This window comes from Saccoglossus kowalevskii, chromosome 21 (genome assembly GCF_978046115.1).
Source record: "Saccoglossus kowalevskii chromosome 21, keSacKowa6.1, whole genome shotgun sequence".
Classification (NCBI taxonomy): Eukaryota; Metazoa; Hemichordata; class Enteropneusta; family Harrimaniidae; genus Saccoglossus; species Saccoglossus kowalevskii.
In genome coordinates, this window is record NC_140661.1 from 19,175,261 (window position 1) to 19,197,860 (window position 22,600).

The 22,600-nt window shown below is 32.4% G+C and overlaps 1 protein-coding gene across 2 annotated transcripts in view; it reads right to left on the minus strand.

The window, feature by feature from the left end:
- LOC102806841 (unconventional myosin-Va-like) overlaps positions 1-22,600 on the minus strand; it is an 84,233-nt gene that overhangs the window by 61,094 nt on the left and 539 nt on the right. The window lies entirely within an intron of this gene.

Here is a 22,600-nt window from a genome sequence, read left to right on the forward strand (position 1 = left end):
GTAGAGAAAAGCGATGCGATGAACTATCAGCAACCAGTGAGTGTATCCGGTCATTTGACCAGAAACGTACACGCGATGTTTATTTGCGGGATTAAGCTAATTACAAATGTTATTGTTTTGACTCAGAGGGGCTTAGCCGAAGTGCACATTCCCGGGGTTTCCGTTAATTCAAATTTTTTTTTTATTTTTTAAAAAGCTGTTTTTTCTTGAAATAAAAACGTGATTTAATAAAAAAACAAAGTCGTATGGCTGCCTATAGGTATAAGTCACCATTTAATAAAAGAAAAAAAAATGAAGAAAAAAATCACCACGAAAGTCTACATGACAGCAAACATGGTGACAATCATCATGTACAAGTATACATGAACTGAACTGCATTGATAATTCAAATGAAATGAACGAAGAGTGTTGTGGAGGATTTATGCACGTAGAAGTGGCGTTTTCTTTGTACTCCTTGAGTGTTTTGAAATGGCAATGATAATTCTCAAAACATTTTCCTGCATTTATATACTGTGGAATACTTTATTTTCGCTGGAATTAATTTTCGCTGAAAAGGCTTTTTAGGCATTTTGTATGGAATTTATTTTCACTGATTTCTGATGAGTTTAATGTGAAATATAGGAAAAAAAGTATATTCGTTGGATTTTATTTTCACGGAATCATTCCTTCAGCGAAAATAGCGAAAATAAATTACACACACTAAATGACACCCGGCGCCATTTTGAAAAAGTAAGCAAACTGGCTAACCGTTCGGATGAATGAACTTTTAACTCTGATCTAACAGTTGCCGAATTTAAAAATCGTCATAAATAATGACTGTAAAATACTTTATTTTAGCCGGAATTAATTTTCGCTGAAAAGACGTTTTCGGTCTTTTGTGTAGAATTTATTTTCATAGAATTCTGACAAGTTGAATGTAAAATATAGGAAAAAATATGTATTCGCTGGATTTTATTTTCATTCCTTCAGCGAAAATAGCAAAAATTAATTCCAAGCAAAAATAAAGTATTTTACAGTAATCAAATGACGTAATGTGTATATTATGATGTCATTTGTGAACCATGCAGCAATCAGACGATTAAAATGAATGGAAATAAATGAATCCCTCCTAAGAAATTACAATTACCCTTCTATAAAATGTCAACAAGATGATTAGATTTACCAGTAGTCTACAGACATACATATATTAAATGTCTCCCGAGAAACATTTGCAACATGTCGGTAATATTGTATCCACAAATTAACAGACTTCATAGAATACATGTATATGTGACATGCATGCATACTGAATAAATTGTTCTTCCTTGATTTAATTTTAACACAATTAGTCAAAGAATATCTGATGAATGGGAAAAGAAAATACCGACTACTGGTACATGTACCAGTTGGCAAATTTTGTGACGTGAGAAGCATCATTAACAGATGATAATATAATTTTTCATTCACTGCAAGATCTTGCGTGAAAGACATAGACCAAACATATGCTGTAGAAAGCAAATTATTTGATTTTGAGTTCCCTTTTTTATAGCTCAATGTCGATCATCGTGAAGGAAATATTGTGTTGAGATATTCTTTTTTTTTTTATAAATTTTTTATTTCTTTTTTTTAAAAACTTACATCAACAAATATTGATGGTACAGTATACAGTTCAAAAGTAAGAAGGTTAAAACTCTAAGAAAGCCCAAGTTCAAAGAGATAACATTCAAAGAGAACTTTCAAAGAGAATGTTCAGGTTCAAAACGAGAACACAATCCAAGTCTACCCCCACCCCCCAAAGAAAAAAAAACAAAATAAAGAATGACAAATGTTATACTCCAAAATTCCCCCACTTTTTGACTGTGACAATGTTGTCTGTTCAATATTCATCACGTCTAAAACCCTTCTAATAAAAAATAAATACAAACTTGCTTTAAAGGATAAGTAATGACTTGAATACAACAAATACTTCCCCAATAAGAGTTGAGATATTCTTAATGCATGTACTTCATCAAAATTGACAATGTGTACAGCTGATGGAAATACCTCCAAAATACTTTCGTTCCTATCAAATCCTGTTGCGATGCTTTGACGTCACTATTAGGCTATGACCTTTGTTTATCCTGTTTTTACATTCGATTTCATGCATAACGTGGGATTTCGCAGTCAACGGAAAATGATCTACAGGTCTCAATTTGCTCAAACAGCTCAAGAAGATTTTACGATGAAACTGAAATATTTTAATTGTGAGGAACGTGTACAAATGTACTTTATAGTAGCAATTTAAACTGGCGCGGTTTTCGAAAACAAACTATAAAATATGTTGAGCATAAATACACTTGGTAAACAGTTAGCTAGATAATAATAACAGAAATTGGTCTAGACTTAAAGTACCCAAGTTTCACCTTCTATATTTGTTACGCAGCAACTGAATGGACGAGTCAGGATGCCATAAGAGTGTTTGAGATGTCCCTGGAAACCATGCTATAGACAGTAATCAGTCATCCCATACATCATGTGATTTCCAATAATCGGGCAATACGATTGGTTTATAATTATAGGCTGACCTTTGACCTCATGAGTTAATTGCAGCAGACAAAACAATACTTTTTAGAATAGTTTTAAATATGCAAAAAGAAAAAACCCAATGAAAGCAAAAATGGATACTCCTGAGAGAAATTTTTTTTTAAGAAATGTACACTTCCCTACAGACTCTTGAACACATGCTGCCAGCCAATGGAAATTATCTCTAGGGATGCAATAAATTTATTGTTAATATTATTATTTATATTATTACATGTAAACACAGTCACAGTTAATCTATTTTTTTTCAAATATGTTGCTGTAAAGATTTTTATTTCTCCAACATGTACATACATTTTGTAATAAATATCAATTTTTTTTTTTATTATATTAATTTTTGTTCTCTGTAATTTTTTAATTAAATCTCCCCCCCCCCCCCTACCAACCCCTAAATAAGAAATCTATCTTATGTTATTCTATATATATCCATGACTGAACTGGAAAATGTAAACATATCAAACAGAAGGAAAAATTACATCAATGCATGTGTTCTGAGAGATCAATATTTTCATACTTAGCATAACTGAGGGTAATATTACACGATATTTTAGTAGAGTAGTCATCATATACTGTAGAATACTTTATTTTCGCTTGGAATTTATTTTCGCTATTTTCGCTGAAGGGATGATTCCGTGAAAATAAAATCCAGCGAATATACTTTTTTTCTATATTTCACATTAAACTCACCAAAAATCAGTGAAAATAAATTCCAAGCAAAACGCCCAAAAAGCATTCATGAATAATGCAACGTTCTTCTAAATGGGTCTGTTATTGTCACTGCCATATTTTTTCGAACACCAAAATAGCACCATTGCCAGCAAAGTTGCTGACTGGTTTGCGAAGCGCGTCTCGAGATCGTTACCTGATTAGAACTGGTTAGTTCAAACACAGTCCCTTTATAGTGGAACTATGGTTCAAACCACTTTAACGAAGGTGCACTGTTAAGCTAAATTCGCTCATTCACGAGTGTTATGACACACACCAGACACAGCGACCGTGTCCTGACATTCTATACTGTGTCAGTACATACCGGTACAGGTTGTTTGGATGAATTTGCCATTTATTATATAGAAAATTATACGATTGAATGAAATGAAATAAAATATATTGAAAGGCAATCGTATCGCTTGATCTACATTGTATGTTCTATTTTTTTAATTATACTTTATCCCAAGGCATCAGCGAGCATGAATACTGTAAAATCTGTATTAGAAACCGCGGCTTCTATTAAAATGGTACAATGCAATAGAGGGGACGCGGCTTCTATTAGAGCATCTACACATATGAGAAATGATGATTTTTTGGTTCTCAATTTTTCAAAAAGAATGGGTGCGACTTCTAATACAGATTTTACGGTATAACATAAAATCCTAGAATTTTTTCCCCTTTTAATACAGTGGAGAGAACCCATGTGGTTTGTAATTCAGCTACTTGAATCAGATATTGTCAGATTACTGGATTACTCGTAAGAGGTATCAATGTAACTTGTATGTTACAGTATCCAAATAGATATACTATACAGGACAGTTACTACTGTGTACCCATGGGAATATTATAGATGTATGAAGCCACTTCATTTCCTAGTGGGGAAAATTTCATTGGTGTCTTTAACCTATTAAAAATCATAATTTTTCGGTGCATAATTTTGTACTTTTTATGTATTTTTCCACGATTTAATTGTTAATTGGGGATCTATTGGACACAATTTGTCACATTTTCAAAATTATAAGAGTTTGATTTGAGAAGGATAATGTATGTTGACTTTGGAGGTCAAAAGGTCAAGACAGTCAGCCATAGTGACTTTTCCTGGGGTCCTAAGGAGTCACAATGACTTTCACTAAGAGTCTTAGGGAAGAGGGTCACAGTGGCCTGCCCCAATTTCTATTCTCAAAAAAATGCCCTTCAATCCTATTTAAATTGTGGGTTACAGTATCCAGGGTATAACATAAAGCATACCACAGTGCTTTTGTGTACCGGTGGAAATATGATACTACTATAATGGGGAGGGGGGGACAAGGGGGTAGCTGGTACAGTTTTACGGAAAATAAGAAGGGCTTTTTACAATTTACAAGGAAAAAAAAGACGTTTTTACAGTTTACAGTGAATTGTGTTATCTAGTCATTTTACAGTTACAAAATATAATTTCCCTGGATTATTTTTTACAACTTTTTTTATTTGGATGTAAATTCTTGTACGTACCGAGAAAAATGACACATTTTTACAGTGTAGGAAAAAAATATTTGATTGATTACGTTGTACGTCTAGCCTGTGATTACAGAATTACGGAATTTATTTTTTTCAATTTACGTTGTACAAACAAAAAAATATTGCAATTAAGTTGAACGAAAATAACCCTTGCCCCCCCTTCTATAATACATGTACAGTGAATGTACAGATTTGACTAATGTATAAAAATAGGACAATGTAGGAACAACAGAATGCACAAAATCAAAGGCGAATTTATGGTTCAATTAGTCTGAAAAGGAAAGAACATATGGAAATATACTCTGTATCATTTATTGGGATCAGTACAAATAAATATTTGAACTGGAAGCTGGACAGTATCAAAAGAAAATCAACAAACATGTTTTTATATATAAACTTGCACCACTGCCAAAAATATTAGTTAGTCTAAACCTAACTCCATTTTGTGTTGTATATTTTCAATTTAACCCTTTTTGCCATTAGACACTCTCGCCCACTTTTTTTTCTTTTATTCTTTAATATTTCTGGGAATGAACCCTAAATTTGGAGCCAAAAGACAAAATTTGGTTAATTTTCAGTTTCTACTAAAAAAATTTGGTTATTTGGTCCAAATCTTCCGAAGGATAGTGCAGACTATAAAGTGGACTATTTCGTGAATTTGTGATGAAAAGAGAAAACTGTTGGTGAATAAGGTTAAGGATGTAACTGTTTATCGCAAATACATGTATTACTAGCATTTATTTCAAAGCACAAGTAAATTTTCTAATTTAAAAGAAAGACATTTCAGGGGGAGTGTAGAGAAAACATAAAACCTTAAACCTATATAATTATACTGCAAAATAATTATTTGTAAGAGTTGTTTACTAACCATAGGCAAACTTGCCCAACAATAGAAATCTGTTTCTAAAAGTAAAATTAGTTATTTATTCATTTATTTATTTATTTATATGTATTTACTACCTGTGCAACTTCTACCTTTACCGTTGTTTTTTTTCTTTGGTGAAATAAATTTCATTCATTCATTCATTCATTCATTCATTCATTCATTCATTCATTCATTCATTCATTCATTCAAAACAGAACTTTATATCACAGATAAAAAAAGCTTGATTGACAAATTTTTCCAAGAATGGAGAAATATATTTATTACACACTCAAGAGTGTTTTAGTTGGAATAGCAAAATTTATATTGTGTGTATGTAGTAAAAGCAATCAATGCAAATAATAAAAAAAAAAACTCAAGTGGGCGGTTAACACACTGTATATACTTTAACACACTGCATAGCAGACATGTTCAGAGAGTGTTTCTTAGGTCAGACTTTTTTATTCCTTGTTTCTCGGGTTTTTATAAGGCAATTTTTTTGAGGAGGGTGGAAAAAAAAAAAAATTAGATTTTTAAAATCCCATTAGATTTGTGCGATTCTCAAAGAATTGTAAGTGAGATCATTGATCGGAGAGAAGAAATGAAATAAAATGTTATTCCATGTATAACCTTGTTTCTCATATGCGCGAGACTTCGGTACTTTGATCATGATACTCCCACGAAAATGCAACTTGGATTTGTTATGCGGCGGGCGGTAAAAAAATGAAGATAAAAATAATATTTCTTTAGCAATTTTTTGCACTTACAAGTCGGCGGGCGCGAGAAATTACACTGAAATAAAATTTTATTTTTATTTCATTTTCGGCTCTTGTTCCTTCAGCGAGTTCGCAAAACAAGGGATAATAAAAGTCTGGCCTTATCAAGAAACCAGTGACAATTGAGAGACTGCATACATGTAGCAGACATTCAATTTACAGACATTACAATGTCAATTGATTTCACGTAAATTTGAAATGTCATCTTGATAATAGCCTTCACTATTTTATAGAGATCAAAATAGATAAAGATTACTTAAATCAGAAAACCTTTGATTATTTTTGCATTTGTGCACGACTCTTTAAAATGCACTTAAACCTAGCCTGAATACAACTATGAATAATAATAACTTTATTGCATCCTTAAAATTACAATGGGTCAGTTATATTCAACTTTTAATGTCATTAAAACACCAATTATTTGGACAATAGAAACTGTTATTTGCGGAATTATTAACACTATTAATAAAGCAAATACAGTACATCACACAACAGCCTTTTTCATCAGGGGAGGTATAAATGTACCTAAATAAATTCAAATAACAGCAAAAGTAAACGTAATTATTAAAGCAGTTCCACAGTGTTAATGCATTAATTATTCACAAGGTTGTAATTTCACTATTTTTGCTGATAAGCAAATTCCACTAAATTAACTCCATGCAAATATTCCAATAAGTCTATTGTTTATGTGTGAAATTCATAAAATTTGCTTCATGATGAACAGTGAAAATTAAAAAAAAAAATAGTGAAATTAAATAGCTATTAAACCCTGTAGACATTCAGGAAGTATTTCAAAGCAAACAGAGTGGATCATTAAATTATTTTATTTTAATACCAGAAATCAGACTGAATTGGACAGTAAGCCAGGAGAGGCTTCGTAGTGTACACAAGGGGATTTCAATCCAGGGATTGTATACATTACGCAGGTATGTATGATAAGGCTGAGAAAAACAAAATCTCTGTTTCTCATTTCCGCGTGCATCATTTTGAACTATGCGCTGCGAACGTTTTTTTCCTTTCTAAAGCATTCGAAAATGTGCTTGTACTTGCACCTGTCTCAAATTCCCCCTATTTTAGCTCAGTATTCAAAAAAAAAAAAAATTGCCTTGCCACTTATTTTAAAATTTCCATGAAACAAGAAACAGAGATTTTTTTTTTTGTGTGGCCTAAAGTAAACTGGTTTCATATTTACCATATATGAATTATTCACAATTATGAAAGCAATTGAAGCTGAACAATGGTAGTACCAATTGGAATGCCATGCAACATCAACAGACTAACATTAACATTTGGGTGTCTAATTTTCTTTTCCCCGCTCAAAATAAAGTAAATTTTTTCCCATTTTCAATAATTTTCACTGAATTCAATCATGATTTTGGAACAAACACACAAAATGTGACATTGCTTTTAGTTTTTGATCAAAAAATTTGTGATTTTAACAACATTTTGAAAAAGAAATAAATAGAACTATTTTGTGGATGTTGCCCAAATTTGACTTTGGTGCCCAAAGTTTAAAAGCATGTCAACACCTATGGTTAAAGTACCGTGATATACACTCACAATGGCTTTCACCACCAAGCGACAGTTTATGTACACCAATTTCATCAAGAATCTGGTTAATTCTTACAATAGTATACCAATGGGTTGATTTTTCGCTGATTTTGGCAAAGTTAATTTATGTGAAATTTCAAAATTGCATGAGAACTCGTTTTTTTCAGTTATTGGCAAATCTGTGATTTTGAAACCTAGTGAATAAACTGAAAATACATTGTATTTAAGTAGCAAAAAGGAATGCTTTAACAGTATTGATGTACATGTATATTGATCGAAAAGAAAATCACTGAGGCTAAAAATACTTATCTTTTACAAGTAATTGAGCATGCCCAACTGGGAAAAATCAAATCAATTTTAAGCAGCATAATCCGTATAAATTAATATTCATATTCTAAGACCAGAATATGTTTCCAAGAAATTGTTTAATTTTAAATGCTTAAACAGATCTAATCTGTTAATAAGGTGAAACCATAACACAGATAAGTGAAAGGTTATTTCCCCCACTTGATACAGCGATGAATTAAATTACTTATTCATATTGAGGGGCCAGTGGGGAAGTGTAACCAAAAACAATGAATTAAATTACTTATTCATATTGAGGGGCCAGTGGAGGAGTGTAACAAAAGTGAACATTTAGACAGTTAATTTAGTCACTGCCTTATTTACATAATTGATTGAATTACAATGATTGCTTGATTTTCTCATGACATCAAGGACAGGAAACTGGCGGTGGCAAAAGATGAAGTTTAATAAATAAGCTGTGAATGCTAGGATTATAACAGCGACTGAAAATGAAACGCATTCATGAGAAATTAATTCACTTATATCATTGCAGTTAGGAAATCTGAATTCTATTTTATCTAGTGACTTAATTACACACTTGCCGAAGGGTTGTTTTTCTACCCAGGTAACACATTTAATAGAGGTTAAATATAGCTGTCTACTATTGGCGATCCGCTCCGCTAGAATTGCTCTTAAAATCACTTTTGTAGGTTTGAGTGTGTTGTCTGTTTGTGTGATTTCCAGTGTTTTCATGTATTAATTCTCCTGTGATTTTTTTGGCTTAGCCGATTTCGCTCAAACTCAGAAAAAATCTAAAAAAAAAATTGTGGATAGTTTCACACCAAATGTATCTCCTCCTACAAATTTAGGATACAACACCTCAGACATAGCTCATTCTACTCAGCTTGAGTGTGGGCAAAAAGTTACTATTTTATTTTTTATATCTTTTTTCATTACCGAGAAATTTTACCCCAAAGTTGGGGTAACTGTTCACCAGGAATGGCTTTTTAAGTCTTCTTTGATTTTTTTTTGGCTGGCCCGATTTGGTTCAAACCTGGCAGGCAAGTCACACCTTCACCCGAGTTAGGTTGTAGAATCTGAAAACAAATTCTGGTCTACCGTTTCAATGGCAACAGCCAAAAAACAAATTTTTTGAATACCTTCGTGCCAAATGTGTCTCACCCAACATTTCTTTTAATAAAAATCACAGATATAGCTCATTCTACTCAACTTTTTTTTTATGTTTATTTTCATTAGCGAAAAAATTGACCACAAACTTGGGGTAACTTTTCACCAGCAACGACTTAACTGCTCTGTGATTTTTTGGGGGCTTGGCTGATTTTGTTCATACTTGACAGGCAGGTCGTACCATCACTAATTGGATACCAAATTGAATACCTCCTTACCAGTCTTGTAATAGCAGTGTTCAAATGATCATGCTTTTTATTTTGGCTACGTTGCACACCGGTAAGATCACCGGCGCCGACATTGTTACACTGTATCAACGTAATCCCAATGCAACTTTGAACTCTGAATGAACTGTAAATGCTGTGTTCAATCTAGAATATACTATCACAAAACGGTTGGAAATTAATAATTGATAAATAGTTAAAAAATTTAACAGCAGAATACGTCCTAGCAATAAAATTAAGTGACTTCTAAAGACTGAATGTTTTTTTGCAACCTTCGTATACGGTGCCTGGTTTTAGTTATAAACCGACGTTATCTTCACGTTCATGTCCTACCATGGCAACAGCCAAAAACACGTTTTTTTTTAGCATAGCGGATCGCCAACCAGCCTACCAGCTTGTAAATCATCATAAATTACACCAGAAACAGATTCAAGAAAATCTAGGAAATGTTTGCGGCGCGCACATTTTCCTGGAATATTTAACATTGCACTCTAAGTTAATTTGTAGAGCTTGATTTGGGTTTTAGGATTATTGGGTGAAACTTTTCATGGTCTGAAATTATTTTAAATTACTGCGAGTTCTGAATTCTCATTTATTTTCCCATTTATGCTGATATATGTATTTCACAGGCCCTAAAGGGCAGGGCAGTGGTCCTCGCGCCACGCATGTGCGACATTTGTGTTGATAAACATTAATTTTCCCATAATCCAGTGCACTTTTCTCATGAAATCATGAGAACAAGTTTTGCCCTGGGTGCCACTTGCATTAATTAGCGCTGCCGACTCCTTCGAAACACCAACGAAAACTTAATTAAAGCTTGGTAACCTCTCAGTTTGTACTAGTTGGCGTGCGCAACAATCAAAATCTTTGTTTATGGCTTGGATTGCCTTTGGAGTGACTTTCTAGTATGCGCAAGTTGCAAAGGTTTCTTGTAGTAAAAATTCAACGATTTAAAATATTATGTTCAACTCTTGGGATAATCACAAGAATAATCTTTATCAGAAAAACGATAAAATTAAGTGGGAAAGATTGTGACAGTCATTTTTTTTATTAATAGGACTTACCTTGCCATCTACCAAATTACGGTTAAATCCACAAAAAAATACTTTGGGTAACATCAGAGGTACATTACTCTGGGAACATATGTTATATTTTTGTGTAGCTTTTATAAATTTGACTAAAAACAATGCTGAAGGCAAAAATCCTTGAAAATCAGCTAACAGGGTAGTTTATTCCTACATGTTCTAATTCATATTGTATTGTGACAGAGTACTATTTAAAAGCGTTAATTTTAACAGGTATTTAAAGCAGGGGTGTCATCACTTGCGTATGCTGTCGTTGCTCACAGTAAGCATCTAGATGTACCCATGAGCCTTTGTGATTTATCGTGTATTGTTATCATCGCTTATGAATAAATTCCCACATGTGCGAAAGTGACGCCACTCTGCTTTAATTTAATATTTTGTTATTTGGTTATATTAATTTTTCAGTGAAACTATTGAAAATATTATTTTAATTTAGTGCATTTTACTAAATAGTTAAATTGAATCACACTGAATATGATCAAATATTAATATTATTGAATAATAAATTACTTTACTGCCTTGGCAGCCATTTTCCTGTCTAAGCTAGGAGCTATCTTAATAGCTACATTTCATTTGAAAACTAACAATACAGGGTCAGGACAGTTAAACCATGGTCACATTGTGATGTAATTTAATTACCATCACATACCTCAGATAACTCCGTATAATTACAAATGTGACAATGCAAGAAAAGGAATGTTTACTATAAAAAGATTTAATTTTATGAGAAAGAAACGTTCATGAAAACAATGTACACTGACAGTTTTTAAATTTCACACCCTAGAGATTTTTAGACTGAGTCAGTGACATCCATGTAATTTAGTTTCTCTGATCAGACAGAATCAAATCGTGGATTTTTGTTGGGGCAAAAATGTAATGTGTTGTCGTATACATTGTAGTTTAGTGAGAAGTATTCTCAAATTCTCAATTTTGTCAAAAATCAAAAGATATGTCATTTGTTGAGAGGGGAGACTATTTTGTATACATGGGAAACATCTATTTTGAATATCACTTTTTCTCCAACAAATAAAAAAAAAAAACATTTTTTGGTCAACTTGTCTTGTAAAAAATTAATTGTTTAAAACTACCAAAAATTTTTTGTTTTATTTAGATTTTTCCCGAATGTTAATTTTTTTTAAAAAACCTTGAACTAATGATGAATATATTTTTCTGAGCTTTTCGAGACATGGCATGATTTTCCATTTGTCATTATATTTTATTCATTTTTCATTGACTGAAAAGCTTAGATAAGTAGATACACTTGAATTGTAATGATAGTCTGTATTGCATATTAATATATAAGCAAGATAAAAAACCTTAGCAGAGGTACAAAACAAATACTGATAGCGTGGAGTACTTCTAGTCCCCAAGAATCATGCATCATATGCAAAGCACCCTTAACTTGCTCAACATGACAAAGGCATCCTTAACTTGCTTGATATGTGTACATGTGTTAATCACTATTAATTTTCTTTCATTTTGTATACGATAAACACTCAAAGCACTACAGACATTGTGTCCTGTTCGATATGGGACCCAAAGCAACGTATACGATGTGAGTGAAATGCGTAGTTTACATGAAATTCAAACACGTGATGCGTAACGAATGTAGCACTTCAAACTAACATTACTTTTATCAAGGGTTCATAAAATAAGGGTACATGTATGCAAGTGTGTGATATGGGATGGAGATCTCTAATGTTAATTGATAAAGTCACTCGAAAATCATGAGACGATCACAAAATCACAAGAGAAACCTATATGTGTATATACATGTATATGGAAATTCTAATGCAAACATGCGAGTCTGTGAAAGGGTGAAATGTGTGGTTTGTGTTCATCTCAGACTGTTTTTTGATAATGGTGTTGATTAATTACAAATCAATTTTTGTTTTATTAAGCAATAATCTTTCTCATTTCATTGAACATTTCTGAGCACTCACAGCGTTCTTTGATGTTAGTATTGGGTAAAACTAAAACTTTCAAAACACTCAAAATGTGACAGTTCACTTTTCATGACATCTTCATGGCATATCATGGTTAATGTAAAATACTTTACTGTCGCTTGATATTAATTTTCGCTATTTTTGCTGAAGTAATGATTCAAGTGAAAATAAAATCCAGCGAATATACCTTTTTTCCTATATTTCATATTCAACTCGTCAAGAATCAGTGAAAGTAAATTTCATCCAAAATGCCCAAGTCTTTTAAGTGAAAATTGAAGTCTAGCTAAAATTAAGTATTTTACAGAACGCAAGTTTGACACACTTATAGTACCTTATACAATGTAAAACCTTGCTTATATACATGTATATATTTGTTTATTATTTTATGTTACAAAAATAAATACATTGTAACATTTTATAAATTATAACATTTACAATTTTTCTAGTTTTATTCATTCTTAGTTTATCATTATTTTTTTTAACTTTTATTTCATTTTGCCAGGGATTTTTCATTAAATGTAGAGTTACAAAAACAAAAAACAAAAAAAACAGCCCAATATTTGCTCTCACTCCGCGTATACCACAAAGACACAAGGGGAAGTAGTGGCTATATGTATAGGATACATACATGTCAAAGGATGCCCTGAAACTCAATACAGCTGACATCACAGTATGAGTTGGCAATGTAAACAACATGCTTAATACTTTTACTGTAGTATTCTAGACTTTCACCATGTGAGGTTAATTTGTTTCTAAGACAACAAAACCTGTCTATTTACAGCATATTACTGGTTTCCATAGTTATAAATACATCTATAAATGATAGATTTTTATATTCAAAGAGCCACTAGACAGAGATGTAGAAACAATATTGCAGCACGAACCTTTTTTCCCAAAGAGACTGGCTATTAGAAACCCTGGGAGAGGAGATGAATGGTAAACTTATTTGAGCTAAATTTTTTAGGATGTTGCTGTGCAATTTGTTCAGTTGTCAAATGATACGTTTTCTTATACATAGATATTTTTTTTCGCCATCTTGGAAGGATTTGTATTTTAAAAAATTGGAAAATAAGTTTCCAACTCACATCTCCCCAAATTTCTACTAGTCTACCCTATTTTGAAAACACCATGGAACATTTTTAGTTCTATGATTACACAGAGGTCAGACTGGGGTCACTCCTCAAAAATAATGTTCAAGGTCTTGTACAGCACATAACAATATTTGAGCAATATAATGTTTTCACTGAAACCCACATCTTATTAACAGTGAATAATGTGAAATAAGGTATTTTATGTATTTTTTTTTGTATTTTTTGTGCAACAGTTCTGACCATTGAGTGTCACTGTTGTTTCTCCTTATTTTATGTTTCGTGTATTTTATGTTATACACTTAGAAAATGAAACTAGTAATATTTCAGACTATTTCGCAATTAATTAATGTGAAGGTTGGGACATGCACCATTAATAAATCACTGCTTGGTAAATCAAGACTTGAAATTTAACTTCATCACCAAATCTGAAGGCAAAAATTTCTGAAAAATGCGATAAACTGATTAAAATTGCGAAATATAAATATTCAACTTTTTTTATGAGAATCAAAGTATTCAGCAGGCCATCACTTACATGGCCTCTGTGAACAAACAGAAGAATATGTCTAATCTACTGAATTTATTCATAAATATCCTCTAATTATTGATGTAAAATGAATATATTGATTTGAGCGTATTCGTGCCCTCTGAGTCGATATGCTGCGTCATTGACACCATGTGATTTTTCGTGACGCAACTAGCTATACTAATTCCCTGGCATGCTGAAAATCCTACCTACCCATATTTTAGGTGAAACACTTTTAGGTGAACTTTCATTTTATAAAAATTTGCCATTTTTCATTTTATTTCTATGCAAATTAATGTTTTCATTCACTTGCTTTGCAGTGAATACCCAAAACATGACTGTATGAAAATCTACTATAATGGCAAACTGCGATTTGTGATCATTCATGATCTCAAGCCAACATAACATAATTTAAAAATGAGCATAAATGTGTCAAAATTTGAAAGTCATATGATTACCTGACTGCTATTTTCCGATCCTCTATTCTCACTTATGTATTTAGTTTTTGAGTCTATTATTGTATTGGTTATAATAAGGAGAATAAACTTATTATTGTGAATTAAACAGTATACAAATGTATTCAAGATACTGTATTCTATTACAAGTGCATAAGATTATGTAAACTACAGAGGTGTGTCAATGGTCAAAATAACTAAGATAAAGATATCACACTTTACCCACAATCCTTTGCTAGAGAATCAAGATGGTGGACTACACAATACATGTACTTATGAATACTATCTAGGAAATAAAAGAGTGATATAAAAAAACTGTAAATTGCATTCTCCTATATTTGTAGAGCTTTCTTTTGCCTTGACTTCCCTGCTAATAGATGTTTTACTATACAACAGATGCAATTTTGAGTATATACTGTGGAATACTTTATTTTCGTTGGAATTAACTTTTTGGGCGTTTTGTATGGAATTTATTTTCATTGATTTTTGATGAGTTTAATGTGAAATATAGGAAAAAAAGGATATTCGCTGGATTTTATTTTCACGGAATCATCCCTTCAGCGAAAATAAATTCCAAGCGAAAATAAAGTATTCTACAGTATATAACATATGTTAATCTATTGTAGATGTTATTCTAATGGATGGTTAGCCTTGAGCAACCATTATTTTGTCAGTTTTAACTGATGCCAATTATTTTTACTCTTTAGGCCCATCAGATGTCATTACAATACACTTGTACTAGCATGCACTTCCCCATCATCAGAAGCAACTTTGGCTTCCAGGTATAAAATCAACCTCATTTTGGCGGTTAATCTATAAAACTACAAAGATACACATATTGAAGTGGTCTCACCAGAAATTCAAGAGACCATGTACTGATTCATACATGTACTAATATGACATGATAATGCAAGCAAGTGCAGCTAGATATGGTCAGATGATGTAATGAAATCAGAACGCTGTCGACAACGCATCTATGTGCTGCTCCCATACTACATCGACGTGAAAATTAACTAATCTTTGAATCCTATTTTGCCGTTCATGTGCACGATGACTCGTAATAAATACCAACAACAGCAAATGGATAGAATTTCAATAAATTATTATTATTATTATTATATGCATATAGTCAGCCAAATAACAGAACAACGAATTAGGGCGTGATTCGACCGAGTGGGTCCCGACTAACGTGAACACAACTGCTGTAACGTGAACACAACTGCAAACACGAATGATTAAAAATGTTGGCACGTCTGGAGATCCTGTAAAGTGAACGAGCTATAGACTGCATATCAGACATTATACATGTACATTAAACAAAGACATTATATAATAAAATATTAACACTACTTTGTATTTATGTGCTGGTGGTAATTGACATTCAGATTAGTAATGAGTTAATATTCTACCTGTACACGTTTACACTATTACTGTCAATATGAAACATATTGCTACGTAACACTATAGTAAATATTCGCCGTGTTTTATTTCAGCAGATTTGACGTTGCCGGGATATTCACCATGTTTTAAATTACCGTTTATTGCTGTCAAAAACTATACTAAATGGTCACTGTTTAATTTCAGCAGATTTTGAAAATATATTGGAATATTTACTTGGTTTTAATTTAAAGGTTTATTACATTCCATTGTTAAATGTGAGAAGTACCGTAAAATACTTTATTTTCACTAATTTTTGTAAAATATAGAAAAAAAGTATACATGTATTCACTGGATTTTATTTTCAATGAATCACCCCTTCAGCGAAAAAAAAGTATTTTACAGTAACTGGGTTTTACATGTAATCCAGTAAAATAACTAAATTTGATATGAGTTTAGGTTTAACTACCCTGAGTTAAGACCATTTCAACCAAATATAGGGATTATTCTGAATACAGTGAGTGTATACAATGGTGTAATTTGACTTGTTGCAGTAAGGCTGAGAAAAAAAATATCTCTGTTTCTCGTTTCTGCGAGCATCATTTTGAACTATGTGCCTCGGACGTTTTTTCCTTCTAAAGCATTCCAAAATGCGCTTGTACTTACACTTGTCTCAAATTTACCCCATTTTAGCACAGTGTTTCCAAAAAACAAAACAAAAAAAAACAAACAAAAAAATCGCATTTTAAAATTTCCATGAAACGAGAAACAGAGAATTTTTTTTCCTGGCCTAACCTCTCAAACTGTTTTCATTCTACCATGCCATGGAACTTACAGGAGTCCAAGGTACGTATGTGATATAATATTTGATATCACAGAACAAAATAAGAAGTGATATGGCAGATGCATGTCCGTAATTTGACCCTTGACCTCTATCATACAAGGGTTACAAAGCTTCACACATACTACAGACATGTACGTGTTATGTTTGTGTCAAACCTTTGAGTCACCGATGTCGAATTACTTTTAGTTTTCGTAAGTTATGTCACTTTCATCTACTAGTGACTAAGACTGATTAACATTTTGTATAGTCATTATTTGAAAGTATTAATTACATATATCAGAAAAAAAAACCATATTGCTTGATATTAACAGTATGCTCTTTAATCAGATTTATATCCCCCAAACACAAATTAAGTCAGTTTATTGACTGCTTGGGAGAGATGTTCTTCAAAAAAATATATGAAATTGTATATGACTGGTGGTTACTTGAAGCTGATTTCCTTAGTTCTTAATTTTGAATATAAAATGTGAATATCTTTCTACCAAATTACAAATTATCCAACTACAGTATATTAATAAGATGTTTTTTTTTATTTATTTATTTTTTTTTTACATTTTTTTATGCCAGGAATGTCACTGTTGTCTCTCCTGACTTTTAAATAAGATGTTTTTCAAGATCATTATTTCAATGCATGTTTTTTCCTTGCATCAAATCTGTGTACGTCAGTTGCACGTCATATCAACTTAGAGGGAACACTGGACATAGAATACATGATACAGTAGCACATTTCAATTTGTACATGTATTTGACATATTTTGTGATTTTTATAACTTTCCATTTGTTAACAAAAAATAATGTAGTATATGTATTTTTCAGTAACATGTATTTGCTCGTAGCTCAATGACTTCAACTCTTGACGCAAAAGTTAATAGAAAATAAACTTAAATCTAAAATTTGACCAACTTGCTCATGAAAGTAAAATCATAGTTGATATTGCTATTTTTATGTTTATAGATTGACAGTAACTACAAATTTGATACATTGCTATGGTAACAAAAAGCAAACTCACCAAACTTACTGTCATTTTCAAAGAAATACAGTTGTGTTTATTAAATATTTGTATATGTACATGTATATATATCTCGAGCAAGTTTTAGTGTTTTACGAATAATCATATATTTTATATGGAATGTACCATATTTGCTCTGCAAAAGATTTGTGCAATGTTGTATAATATAACTTATTTTGGCAATAGTAAATCCTCAGTAAATTATGTAAGCACATGTGCTACTAATAGAGCAAACATTGTACTGGTATATGCTTTTATTTTACATTCCCATTAAAGATTTAATTATAACAAAGACATCTCAGATGTACTGTATTGTCATCTACAAACACACGACACCAGGCTGATAAATGCACACCTGTTGATCTGTACCTCTTATTAGGAAAATACATGTACCTTCAAAGTGTGTTCCATAACCATCCATCCCTATCCATTTATGTGTAATGTATGAACATGATCAGTCCCACCATGTTAGCAGTATGGATCCAAAAAGGGTTATCGTTGAAAATAAAATGCCCAATCTGGAACCAGATTATGTTTAATGGACATATTGTTTTAATGAAATACATTGTATGTCCATTCACGACCAAGATACAGTTCAAGAATTTAGATGAGTTAGATTTAGATGAATATTCAGCACTACAATGGACGCCATTCGGCCATCTTGAATTGAATCAGGAAACAAATGCATGTGTGTATATACCTGCATGATATGATTTATTTGTAAAGTTTTAACATGATTCAGTCCAGCCATGTCAACAATATGGCTCAAAAAACAGGATTCATTGAAAACAAAACGCCCATTTTGAATCAAATTTGTGGGGGAAAAAACCAATGATGTTTAATGGATACCATAGTTTGAATGAAATCTGTCCATGAACGACAAAGATCCTGTTCCGGAATGACAGAAATGCTGGATTTTGATGAATATTTAGCACTATAATGGACACCAATTGGATAATGCAACAATCAAGGTACCGGTAAGTCTAATATACAGGTAGGGAAGGGACTACCGGTAAATCAAATGCTTAAATAACATTCACACAGTGACCCCAGCACACACTGATTACTGTTGAATATTTTATTTTCGCTTGGAATTAATTTTCGCTATTTTTTCTGAAGGGGTGATTCAGTGAAAATAAAATCCAGTGAATATACCTTTTTTTCCATATTTTACATTCAAATAAATTCCATACAAAACACCCAAAATGTCTTTTCAGCGAAAATTAATTCCAGCTAAAAAAAAAAAGTACTTTGCGGAGACATAAGTTACTTGTAAATTCAGACTGTACAAATTAAAACATGTAGCAGCTGAATGTAAGCATACCAGACTAACTCTGATGAAGACACCTGTTGATCAGGGAACAGGCACACATACTGTACATGTCAAATACGTGCACATACAATTTATTAAAATATTTAAAAAAAAATATATAAATAACATTCACCCAGGGACCCAAGCACACACTGGTTAATAACCTTTGTAAAATCATCAGTTAGATGCAGACTTTTTAAATTAGTACACGCAACAGCTGAGTTTAAACCCAGGTGTGCCAATTACAATGACATCTGTTGCTTTTCTAATTTGTAAGGCAAAGATGATCACATCCAGGGTTTTCCACAAAATAACATACAAGTAAATCCGTAGTAATATTTTAGAACAATCGATAATAAACTCAAGATCCCAACATTTAAATTAAAATATTCGTTTTTGTTGCATAGACACTAGATATCAAAGGTTAAAGGTTAAAGGTTAATACTTTGTGGGCAGAAAGTAATCTCCATAGGATGTAATACATGTACAATCACAAATTGAGTAACTTGGATTTCTTTGAATAAAACTGTAACATTGGTGCATACAAAAGTATACCACATTTTACACAAATTTAATAATGTGTTTATTCTCCTGAAGTTGCAGTTCATCACATGCATAACATGTGCATCTCCACATTATATATGTTACGTAAGGCCAGGAAAAAAAATTCTCTGTTTCTCGTTTCATGGAAATTTTAAAATAAGTGGCGAGACGATTTTTTTTTTTTTTGAATACTGAGGTAAAATGGGGGGAATTTGAGGTAAGTGCGAGTACAAGCGTATTTTGGAATGCTTTAGAAGGAAAAAAAAAACGTTCGAGACGCATAGTTCAAAATGATGCGCGCAGAAACGAGAAACAGAGATATTTTTTTTTCTCAGCCTAATACAGGACAGGTTAAAAATGCATACCATAGTTCAACATCACATACTGCAGAATTTGTTTTTCCATCGTACATGAACTCGCTACCAGAATGTTCTTATACGTAGGGTCTTTCAGGCTTATATTCGATTCAATAATTACAGTTATATGTTTAACCTGGTTCACGGTGAAAAGTTTTGGTTTTTATTTTCAAAATTATTAGTTAGGCGCTCAAAATAATCAGTTGCATTTAAAAAAAAAACTTTGCGATATTGGAATAAAAATCACAAAAGCAGAATTGCCACACTGCGTAACCATGGTGCATGAAATTTGCATACTAAGCAACAGTCACTTTTTGTATATATGCATTTGATATACATGTATAATCGCAAAATATTTTTTGTTAGTTTGATGTCAGCAGACACTCTGGATTGACGTCAGATTATCACCAATCTTCGCCAAGAACTCGGATTTATAAAAGACTTTGTAATCCAGGGTGCACGCAACACAGATAATGTGGATTGACTTACAGCAGTGCTACATACATGTGTAACATGGGGTTTAACATAATAGTTCTCAGGGAAGTGAGAGCACCACCCTTCAGGTACAAATACTCTGCTTAAGAGATTTGGATTATCAGCGTTGATGTAGAATAGTGCACAGAAATAAATCAGCACATACAAGTACTTTCTTAACGAATAAAATTCACACACAACACAAATATATAACACCACCAAACTAATTTTCAACAACAATCTTCAATTACGTTGAGAATGCAAAATGACAAAAATGAAAAATGTATGCCTTCAAGATTGCGTAAATAATTCATCTTTTTGATTGTTCAATTTGGTGTACATATTAAAAATTAATAAATTAGGGTTAGGATTTGAGGAGGGTACCTGGTATGGAACACAGAGTGTTGAAATTTTTTTTTTTTTTTTTTTCTACGCTGAACCTTCTGAACCTAATGACACATACATGTAATCCAAAAATTTATCAAAATGTAACTCGCCATTATGTCATAGTTTGTTTGCACGTGTACAACAAAATGTTCAATGTTGAATCATGGTAGTCCTGTGTTTACTTGTACACAAATTTGTTTGGACAATCTGAGTGTAGTTTTTTTTTGTTTTTTTAATTATTAAGGTCATTACGAAGTATGTAATTGAATATATTTAGTTTAAATCCTCTACCTTGGCAATAGACCCATGCATTAAAATAGTGGGCGTATTGACATTCGATGGTTGACTGCCCACTAAAATACCGCCATGGAAAATAAGGTAAATGCTAAAATAAACACGCTAAAATAAACATGTAATCAAGATTTTTACAGATAAATTGAGTTTCTGGTCAGTAATATTTTTAGTTTATTTCATCTGTTTGGTCAAAAACTGATTTTTGGTCATTTTGCTGCAGCATAATCAAATGCAAGTACAAGCCACCCCAGGACCACTGGAACATCAATGTACATTTCGTAGATATTTCTCAGTCCCCTAGGAGCAGAGATTGTATGACAGTTATGTGTGTGCCAGGGATTGCATTATTATGATATGAAACAATTATTAATTATTCGACTAATCGCGTAAGTGAATCACAAGGCAGAAGTTCATTGATATGGGTGCCATACAATACATGCAATAATATACCGGTATCTTTGTTTATATTGACTTTGAATATCGACTGAGCGATCATAGTAGCCACAATACTGAGAAGTATAGATACGTGTCTTACAGTGCATCATTCTGCTATTTTCAGATGTATTTAATTTACTCAACTCAGAGAGTGAAAACTGGTGATTTTGCAGGGTTGACCTATTTTATCAAATTCAAAATATTAATTAAGCAGGTAAACACAACTCAACCCTAGTTCATATTAGTATTTTGTGCAAGGATCTCAAGGTGGAGGGATTTTCAGTACATTTTTGGCATTTGACCAACTAGGAACAAAGCATATCCCTCAAGCCACGCCACGCCAAGCCATAACATATGTTTATACATGATACACCCATCTTAGAAGAGTTGGTATGAGCACAGTCCCTCTATCACCTCTATGATAGAGGGACTGTGGTATGAGTAATGTTTAACAATGCTGAGCTAAGTGGCAGTGACCTCTTCGCCTAGAAATACATACAGTATAAATAGCCCGGTTTTCCACTAATGGACGTATTGTAAACATAATAGTTTCTATGCACTGGGCGATTTAAATATGAGAATATTAAGTTTCCTTAATTTTTAAAATTCCACTGACACCCAATTAATTCTGTTGTCTGGCAATGTCCCAATAAAACTATCCGAGTCTGGCAAGGCGACGGACACACTGACATTTGCTACGTTCGCGAAATTAGTTGCCACTGTATTAGAACGCAGCATATATTTGGAGTCGAATCTGGTGTTATGCATTTCAAGGAACATAACTAATCCATAGTAATCGGGACTATCACAAGAGTTTGT